Source organism: Lagenorhynchus albirostris, chromosome 15 (genome assembly GCF_949774975.1).
Source record: "Lagenorhynchus albirostris chromosome 15, mLagAlb1.1, whole genome shotgun sequence".
Classification (NCBI taxonomy): domain Eukaryota; kingdom Metazoa; phylum Chordata; class Mammalia; order Artiodactyla; family Delphinidae; genus Lagenorhynchus; species Lagenorhynchus albirostris.
In genome coordinates this window covers 68,764,594-68,774,188 of record NC_083109.1, presented here as the reverse complement: position 1 = coordinate 68,774,188, position 9,595 = coordinate 68,764,594, and the positions used below count along the sequence as shown (strand labels likewise).

General features: G+C 43.0%; 1 pseudogene; it reads right to left on the bottom strand.

Annotated features, from left to right (window-relative positions):
* Positions 1 to 3,436: 3,436 nt before the first annotated feature.
* LOC132506273 (thyroid receptor-interacting protein 11-like) lies at positions 3,437 to 9,362 on the bottom strand (annotated as a pseudogene).
* Positions 9,363 to 9,595: the final 233 nt, after the last annotated feature.

The following is a 9,595-nucleotide window of genomic DNA, read 5'->3' as shown; positions in this document are numbered from 1 at the left end:
TCCACATGTTCATTGCTAGTATCTAGAAATACAATTGATTGTTGTCTTTATTTTGAATCCTGTAACATTATTGAACTCAATTATTAGTTCAAGGAAGAAATACTTTTTAATAAATTCTTGTGGCATGAGGCCTGAAATTAAAATTCAATATTGAGAGCTGTCTTAACATCTAGTAAAATTGAGAGGGCCTCAAATGGTCTAACTGCAATTCCCCACTACCTCTTCTCCCACATGTGAGGTCCCCTAGCTATATGATCCTTCTTATCACAGGAACCAGACACAGTGCCTGTTTATTCCCAAGTAGCAGGCTTCAGTTCCCTATCAGCCCACTGAATTATCCAAACAAGCCCCTCACACCCTCCTGTGGGAACCAGGGCTTGTCCCCACCCTCTTGTTACTACAAAGTCTGCCTCCCAAGCCCCTACTTGTTCACTCTGTTCCAAGTGTAATCCCCCACGTGGCTCTGCATGGTGAGTGGTGTCCTCTCTTGGGCTGGGGGTAAATGTGACTTGTAAACTGCTGTTCATCCCATCTTTCAGTGTAGAACATCGTGTGTTCAGCCAACCCCATTAGTCTAGGGAGGGAATCTCTCACTGACGGATTGAAGAAGAGGTGAGTAAGACAATTGGCGTCACAAAGAGGATGGTCTAACCTCAGCTGAGGACAGTTGGTCAGCTTTAACTACCAGCTCCTTTGCTACTTAACTGGTTCGTAAGGTAGCAGTTACTATCTGGGATGTAAGTACCAGTTGCTGGCCAGCTTGGGCTTTAGCTCCTGTTCTGTTATTTCAAATGGATGTTGCCATCTCTTCGCACCCTAATGTCTCATGCTTGCCAACAAGGCAAAAACTATTGTTCATTGACCGTATCCCAGATTGAGGTACCATCAAGTGTGCCTTGTATGTGATACGTGGTCTCTGAGGCTCCTACCTGAGACCAGTGACAACATAATGTCCTAACTGGTGGGTGTTTGAGTTCCACTGACTGGGCATGGGCTAGCTCTTTGGTCATTGTGTCTAGCCTGATAACCATCACTGGCTGCTTGGGGCAGCCATAGAGACTCTGTTTGGGAAAGTAACCCCCACCCCCACCCCCCCACCAACCACAGTCCTGGGGATGACCCCTTGTGTTGTTTGCAGAAAGGAAGGAGGCCATGACCCCAGGAAGATTTAAGAATGGCCCCTTGGTTGCCTCCTGAGTCATTGCTGTTCAGGCAAAAGTAGTGACCTTGTCCATCTCTCCTGTGCTGCATCTTCCCTTGGAGCAAGTTGTGTGCTCTCCTTACTCCTAACGGTTTTGAGGTGCACATCCATGGCAGCCCATGGCCCGAGAACTGATGAAAAAAACAGAAGTGGGGGGAAGGGCTTCCCTGGTGGCGCAGTGGTTGAGAGTCCGCCTGCCAATGCGGGGGGCGCGGGTTCGTGCCCCGGTCCGGGAAGATCCCACATGCTGCGGAGCGGCTGGGCCCGTGAGCCATGGCTGCTGAGCCTGCGCGTCCGGAGCCTGTGCTCCGCAGTGGGAGAGGCCGCGACAGTGAGAGGCCCACATACCGCAAAAAAAAAAAAAAAAGTGGGAGGAAGGGGCATGGCAGGGCCCTTCATGGTGTGCTGCGCCTCCTGATTCTCTAGATCTATAGGCATAAAAACTTCCTCCAGGACAGTCATTTCTATATCTTTGTCTTACTATACCTGATTAAAACAAATCCTGGGTACCCTTGAAATACCTGGGATCCCACTAAATTTAAATATGGTAAATATTTTGCTGTTATAGATTTGGCTAATAGGTTCCATTCAATGCCTATTTCAACATTCTCTCAGCCTGTTTGCCTTCATCTCCAAAGGGGCACAGTACACTTTTACCTTGTTACCCACAGGGTAACTAAACAGCTCTGCTATCGCACACTACCTTTGCAGACAAGATCTTAAATGCACCCACCTTTCTCCAGGAGTATAGGTATGACATTACCTTTGTGACATCCTCCTTTGCAGACGTTTGTTTGACACACTTGTTAAGGATACACGAGTCCACCATCTTTTAGTTCTTTCTGGGTTCTGGAGGCAACGTACTCCTGGTTTACAAATTTTACTTAAGCCCATTTATGCTGTTACTTTTAAATGAGCCCACCTTGAGTGGGGGTTCCTCCAACAACAGGCTCTAGAATCTGTCTAAATTAAAATCAACAGGCACTCCCCTTAGTGCCCTCAGAGACTCCTTCAGTGAAGCGGCTTTAGCAACTTCCCCTCCTGCTTCCTGGAGTCTCTGGACTGCTCATGATGTCTGTAAGTTGTCCTTGGGCTTCTGATGCAAGAAACTGCCCTCCTTGGCCCTGCATCACACACCATCAGAGCAGGAATTTCTGGCCATGCACTGGGCTCTTCTGGAAATAGAGTCTCTCCCAAACCCCAAGCTTCCATACCCAACTGCCCATTATTCCTTGAGTCATGGAAGCAACATTCCCACAAGCTCAGTAGGGTTATCAAGGACTCCTTGCTACAGGGTGGAGCCAAACCTGAGCCCTCTAGTACATCCTACCTGTAGGTGGGTATGGCCTCCCGTCATCAGTCCATTGCCAGATACCATGGAGCTGGAAGATGTTCCCCTCCCCCAGACCCTTTGGGATCAACCAAGTGAACATCAATGAGTTCATATACTTTATGATGTTGAGGACCACGTCTCCCTCTTGGTCAAGTGCCAACTTCACTGCCTAGGGAAGGACTTCACCTACTCCTTAGAATTCTCAGTCATCACCAAGGTTTAAATTGATGTCAAGCTATCAAAGAGTCAATTGTGGTATAAAGCCGTGAAATCAAGATTCACTATTAAGCGTTGCCTTGACATCTGGCAAAATTAGAGAATAATATGCTCCGATATACACAAATCTGCATATATTTCTAAAAGGCCTCAGAGAATACAGATTACCCATGGAGTGGTTTCCCAGGCAATGAAAAGAGGAGTGGGACTTAGCCAGGAAAAGTGAATTTTAGTCTTTTTTTTTTATTATTCAAACAGAAAGTCACAAAAATTATAATCATCCTCATCACAAACTTTCATTCTTAACAATGTTATGCCTCTTGTACTTTTGGGCTGTTCACCCTTTTTCTTATATGAAGAGCATGCACTTGTGTATTCTATCATTTTGAACATTAACGCAAGTTAGTGTTTTAATTCCCCAAGATCTGCATAAGTACCTGCTCCTTGTAAAACATGAAAGCATTACAAAAACCATTTGAAGCGTCCCTTGATCAGCCTTCAACCCCACTCATGCCCTTTCTCACAAGACGTAACCACTGTCTGAAGATGGGTCAATATCTTTGAAGTCCTTAAAACACACTTTTTTTTTAAGTATTCGTATTTTTATCAAGCAAAGTCAAAATACATGCCTTTTTCAGTGACTTGGTTTCTTAAAAGTGCCATGTTGTCTCCGGCTGAAGAATCATCTATGGCTTTGAAAGGTCTTTCCGCACAACTCCAGCCCTCTTGCCAGGTGACAGCAGCAAAGGTGTATATGTGGACAAAACATCAGTAACAGCATTTAAAAGGAGATGCCCAGGGCTTCCCTGGTGGCGCAGTGGTTGGGAGTCCGCCTGCCGATGCAGGGGACACGGGTTCGTGCCCTGGTCCGGGAAGATCCCACATGCCGTGGAGCGGCTGGGCCCGTGAGCCATGGCCGCTGGGCCTGCGCGTCCGGAGCCTGTGCTCCGCAACGGGAGAGGCCACAGCAGTGAGAGGCCCGCGTACCGCAAAAAATAAATAAATAAATAAATAAATAAATAAAAATAAAAGAAGATGCCCAGATCCATCCATTTCAGGTCTGGGTGGGTTAATCAGAGAGACAGCTGCAGAACGTTGATTCACATCTGGTTTTTTGGGTGTGGATCCCGAGGTAGTTTTAAGACTTGATGGTACATTTTTAGCTAGTTTTTTCTTTCCCGGTGAATCCAGAGGTTTTGGATCACAAGCAGAGGGTTTTAGTGGCGGAAGTGTGAGATGAGATTCTGTTTCTAGAAATTTAACAAAGAGCTCTGAAAAAGAATTCTTGGGCCTCGATTGCTGATTTGGTCTCAGAGGTGTGTTGGGGACACTTTTTGATCCAAGCCAGCCAGTCATCCATCTGGTACCACCGCCTTGCTCCTCATTAAAAACCAGATCTAGGGCTTCCCTGGTGGCGCAGTGGTTGGGAGTCCGCCTGCCGATGCAGGGGACATGGGTTCGTGCCCCGGTCCGGGAGGATCCCACATGCCGTGGAGCGGCTGGGTCCGTGAGCCATGGCCGCTGAGCCTGTGCGTCCAGAGCCTGTGCTCCGCGACGGGAGAGGCCACAACAGTGAGAGGCCCGCGTACCGCAAAAAAAAAAAAGAAAAGATCTATTTCTTCCTTTCTAATACCCAGAATGTTGCCCATTATCTGTAGCACTTCATGACGTTGTTGTTTTGGTGTTTGAAAATACCCCAAGAAGAGGTTCCTCGTGAGGCTCTTGTCAACTTTTCCTTCTGTGTTACTTAGTAAGTTCATCAGTTTCTTCTGTACATCATCCAGCACTTCCTGTTGGACCTCATTTTGTTTTTTCAGATCTTTAATTTGTTCTTCCTTCAGAGTCAAGGCATCATTCACTTTCTCCTGATGTCCTTGTGCCGATATTAGTTTTCCTTCTAGATTATCTGCAACTATTTCCATCCATTCTGCGACTACCATCCTCATGTTAGCTTAGCACTTGTGCATACTACTTTTCTTGTTCTTGGGAAACAGAAAGCTGTAGCCAAATGTCACCTCTCTGCTTTGTGAGAACATTCAGTTGTTCCTTCAACGAATCTATCTGCAAACTGGCTTGCTGATTTGCATTTTCCCTCGCATTGGAAGATAGAAGGAGCTTTTCCTCCAATGCAGTGACTTTCATTCTTAGTTTAGCTGCTCTGTCTTCTGCAGCCAAAGCTTCGCGGTTATGAGACACTTCTGATTCTACTGCGTGCTTATGCGATCTCTCTGGCTCCTGCTTTAAGTGTAGTTCTTTGTCGTGTAAATGTTGAACCTCACTCTGGAGGGCACAGTTTTCTATTTGTTTCTGTTTCAATGCCAACATGGTCTCATTTCTGGCCTGTTGAAACATAACAGTCTTTTCTTGCATTGATGTAACTGCATTTAAAAACTGACTTAATTCCCCTGTCTTGCCGAGTTCTGTTTCTTTCAAAAGATACTCAAAAGCAAGCACCTTCTCCTTCATTGCAACGTATTCCAATTCTCTCTCCACATCATAGAAAACCACATCTTTGTCTCTTGATTTTGTTTCCTCTTCCCTAGATGTTTCTACTAATTTTTCATTTTCCTCTTTTAGTTTACACATATCCAGTTCAAAGTTGACTACTCTCTCCTTCAGGTTGATTACTCCCTGCCTCAAAAGTTCATTTTCACTCACTACATTAGTGAAATTTTCACTTAAAGAAAGTAATTCATCACTTTTTGCTTTGATTAAAAGCTCTTTTTCCTTAAGTAAGTTTTGCAAGTCATCTTGTTTCTCCCGTAGCTGCTTCATTTCTGAATCCATTTGTTCATGTCGTTTTCTTTCTAGTTCTGAACTGTCTGCAATGGAATCAACCTATGATTACCTTCCTGGAGTGCTGTAATGGTTGCATCTTTTTCCTCCGTTAATTTTCTTAACTCTTCTGTCTCTTCTTTGAGCAATTTAGAAGATTCACTCAATCCATCAGGATTCATTGCCTTCAGAGAGGCTGCTGACTTGGATGTAAGTGATTCATTGGACTGTAGTAAAATAAGGTCAAACATCCCTAACAGAATATCTTTGTATTGCAAAGCTGCTCTAGGCTAAACTGAATTTGCACTACTTGCTTCTCCAAGTTTTTGAGTTTGATTTCATTCCCATCGTAAGTTTGATCAGGTCAGTATAGTTCATCTGTAGTTTAGAATTATTATCATTGTCAACTAAAACCCGTGCCTGAAGTTGTTGAAGCTCTTTCTGAAGATGGGGTGACCCACGCTGCATATTTTGTACAGTGGCCATCACGTGCTCTTTCTACTCTTCCATTATCTTAACTTGCTGTTTTAATTTATCACGTTCCTGTAGAAGCTCCTCAGACTGATCCATATTAACACCTCTCACTTCATCACCATTGCTGGACGTTTGCAGTATTGCCAGTAAAGTCTGACACTTCTGAGTTAAAGCATCAGTTTCCATATCTTTTTCTCGAATGATGTGGGACAAATTCTGCATCGTTTCTCTAAACATATCCTGACCACTGCTTTCAAATCTGGTGGAGAGTTTTGTATTTGCATCTTTGAGTTTCATGAGGTCTGCTTCTTTGGCAACAATTATATCCACATCATTCTCAAGTTTTCTCTTTTAAGATTGCTGTTTTCCCTAGTCTTCTCATCTAAAACAGCTAATATTTGTTCTCTTTCCAAAGCAGAGGCTAGCAATCGCTGTTGACTCTGTCCATTATCTTGGTCACTGGAGGAAGCTGAAGATACTTTCATGTGAAGACACAAATCTTTTTGCTGGATAAACTGCGTTAGTTTACCAATCTCACCTTTGGACAGCTGATCAATCTGTTCAGTTAAAAGGGTATTCTTTTCAATTAGAAGTTTAATCTCCAATTTTTGTTCTTTTATTCCTTGTACTGATCTTTCAGTTTTGGCTTTAGATAAGTCATGCTTTTCATTTCCATTTTCTATATTAAGACTCTGAACTTCTGTTACTTGAAAAGTATCAGAATGTTCTGTTGGCGTGTGCTGGAATTTTTCCAGTGGCTGGGTTTTGATTTGTTCTATTGCATTTTGCAAATTCTCCTTTTCCTCCCCTTTGGCCAAAAAGAGCTGATTGTGTTTAATATTCATTTGCTCGTGTTGGTATTTGGGATTTTTCTGTTTCTGCTCTTGTAAAGATTGAAGTAGTTGCATTTTACTCTGGTTTTGATCTTCAATTATCTTTTGATGAGGTTTAACCTCAAGATTATCTTCAACTGTTCTCTCTTGAGATACCTCAGATTCTAGTTCTGTAACAGTGTCTAGAGTTTTAGGGTCAACCATAGGTGCGGTTTGACTGTGTTCTTCCCTCAGTCATTCCAATTCTTCTTTCAGGTGACTATTTTCTTCTTTCATGGATGCAAGACTTGTATCTTTTTCCTCTATGGTTTGCTGTAAAATTTCCATTTTTCTTAAGGCTTGAGTATATTGATCTAACTCCTCCCGAAGCTGTGAACTTCCTTGAAGTTTTTCAATAAATTTTTTTTTCTCTCTTATGAGTTGTTTCAATTGCTTCTGCTCTTCTAAACTAGATGACAAAATTTCCTGAGTTTCTTTGTGCTCAGCAATCATCTGCTCAATATTCTTTTTGAGTTCTGATATTTCACAGTCTTTCTCTTGACTGAGTTTAATTAAACACTCATGCTCCAGCTGTAAGGCACAGCTGTCTGGGTTATCTGTATTTGACAGTTCTTTAATAGTTTGCTCATACTTCCTTTCTTCCAACAGTCTCTGTTCATCCTGAAAAAATTCTGCTTCTAACTGTCCTTTTTCCATTTTTAAATGAATTAACTTTTCTTTTTGCCCATCTAACTCTTTAGTAATGTTCACTTTATCATCTTCAAGTTAACGAACTCTCTTTTTCTCATATTCTAGATCTTGTTTTACTTTACCGATGATGCTGTCTCCTTCATCTTGTTGTTCTGTTTGCTGATCTTTCATCAAAACCACGTGCATTGTAGTTTTTGGTTTTTGCCTGTGCAACTCTCCTAACTCAGAAATCAGTAACTTCTTTTAAGTAGTACTCTCACTGACTTTTCCTTCTTTGATTTCCCAGTCACATCTTAAATGATGTACTTCTGAATCCGAATCCATGTCTCCTGTAGCTGTTCTTTTAATGAGTTCATATTCATTGCTCAATTTGACAAGTGATCATTGAAGTTCTTCCTTTTCTTTATTTAATAATGAATTTTCTTTTTCTAAAACTTGGACTCATTTTTGAAGTTTCAGGTTCTCTTCCATGAGATCTTTATCCTGCTACTCAATCGCATTATTTCATTTCAGCAACAGACAGTGGCTGTTGCTATCTGGACACTTCTTCCAGTGATGTACTCTGTGGAAGAACTTTTTCTTTTTCTGTCACAGCATCACTCCACTTCCTAAGAGAAGGTTGCAACTCACCTTCTTCAGTTCTTTCGTTCATTTCATTTATCTGGTCTTGTTCTCTAATGAAAGCATCCCTTTCCTTTTCTACAGAAGATAATTTTTTTTAAAGATATTTTACTCTAATCTCAAGTCCTTTGATTTTTTTTGGTGGACTCTAGTTTTTCAGCTGCTAGGACTTCAATAGCTTTTTGCATATCATGAATCATTCCCTCATAGTCCTTTAATTGTATCTTTTTTTTTTTTCTTTATTTTTTTTGCAGTACACGGGCCTCTCACTGTTGTGGCCTCTCCCGTTGCGGAGCACAGGCTCCGGACGCACAGGCTCAGTGGCCATGGCTCACGGGCCCAGCCGCTCCGTGGCATGTGGGATCTTCCCAGACCGGGGCACGAACCCGCGTCCCCTGAATCGGCAGGCGGACTCTGAACCACTGCGCCACCAGGGAAGCCCCTTTAATTGTTTTTGATGCCTGCGACTTATTTCTGCCAGTTTCTGTTGATGAACTTCCTGCAACACTGCTATTTCAAGTTGATGGTCATCAATTTCCTTATTTAGATTCTGTTCAAATTCCTTGATGGTATTTTGCAGTTTGTAGATTTCATTTACATCAAAGCTATAGATCTAAATGAAATGCTGTAGAAGTTTGAGCAAAATGTCTCCAATGGCTGACATCAGCCTCAAGTCTTAAAACTTCTTTTGACAATCTATTTATTTCTTGTTGTGACCAAATTAGGTCAGCAAAGTCCATATCATCATTCTGGAAACCTAAAGTATGCTGATAGATATCATAACCCACTGAAGAGGGTACATGAGTTGAGGGCATGAGGCCATCCTCAAGATTTACTATCTGGGTGACTGACTGCACCTTTAGCAACTGATCCTTTAGCGCTATCTGCCTTGCTTTAAGAAGTTTGATTTCTACGTCTTTCTGGTGTAATTGATGTCTGTAACTTGCAGTTTGCTGCTTTCGTTGAAGCTCTGAGGTTTCATACTTCTTGTCTACATCACTACAAAGATTCTAAGTCTCTCAGCCTCTGATTTTAAGACTGACTGAGAGTCTTCAACCTCCTCTGTTGTAGAGTCAGGTACTTCTACATTTTCAGCTCCCTTCCTCAGCACATCTTTTGTGAAACTAGAAATGTGGCCTGTGAAAGATGCCACAGTACCACCCACTTGCCCCAGGGAATGGCCTAAGCAGGAGCCAAGGCCACCAAACTAGGAGGACATCAAAGCAGGTCATAGAACTGACCTGGTCCTCTCCGAAAAAAGTGTCCAGCACAGTCGGACAATCCCGCCAAGTGTCACTGCACTGCTGCCAGCGCGAGGTTAAGAATCAAAGCACAGTGAGGGGTTTCTAGGCAATGTGGGCTGCGAGGGCCCCTCAATGGCCACACCTGCCTGGCAACGCCCAGGCCTGGCCTGGGACATAACAAAGGGCCCGTCTCCAGTGACCTGTCCCC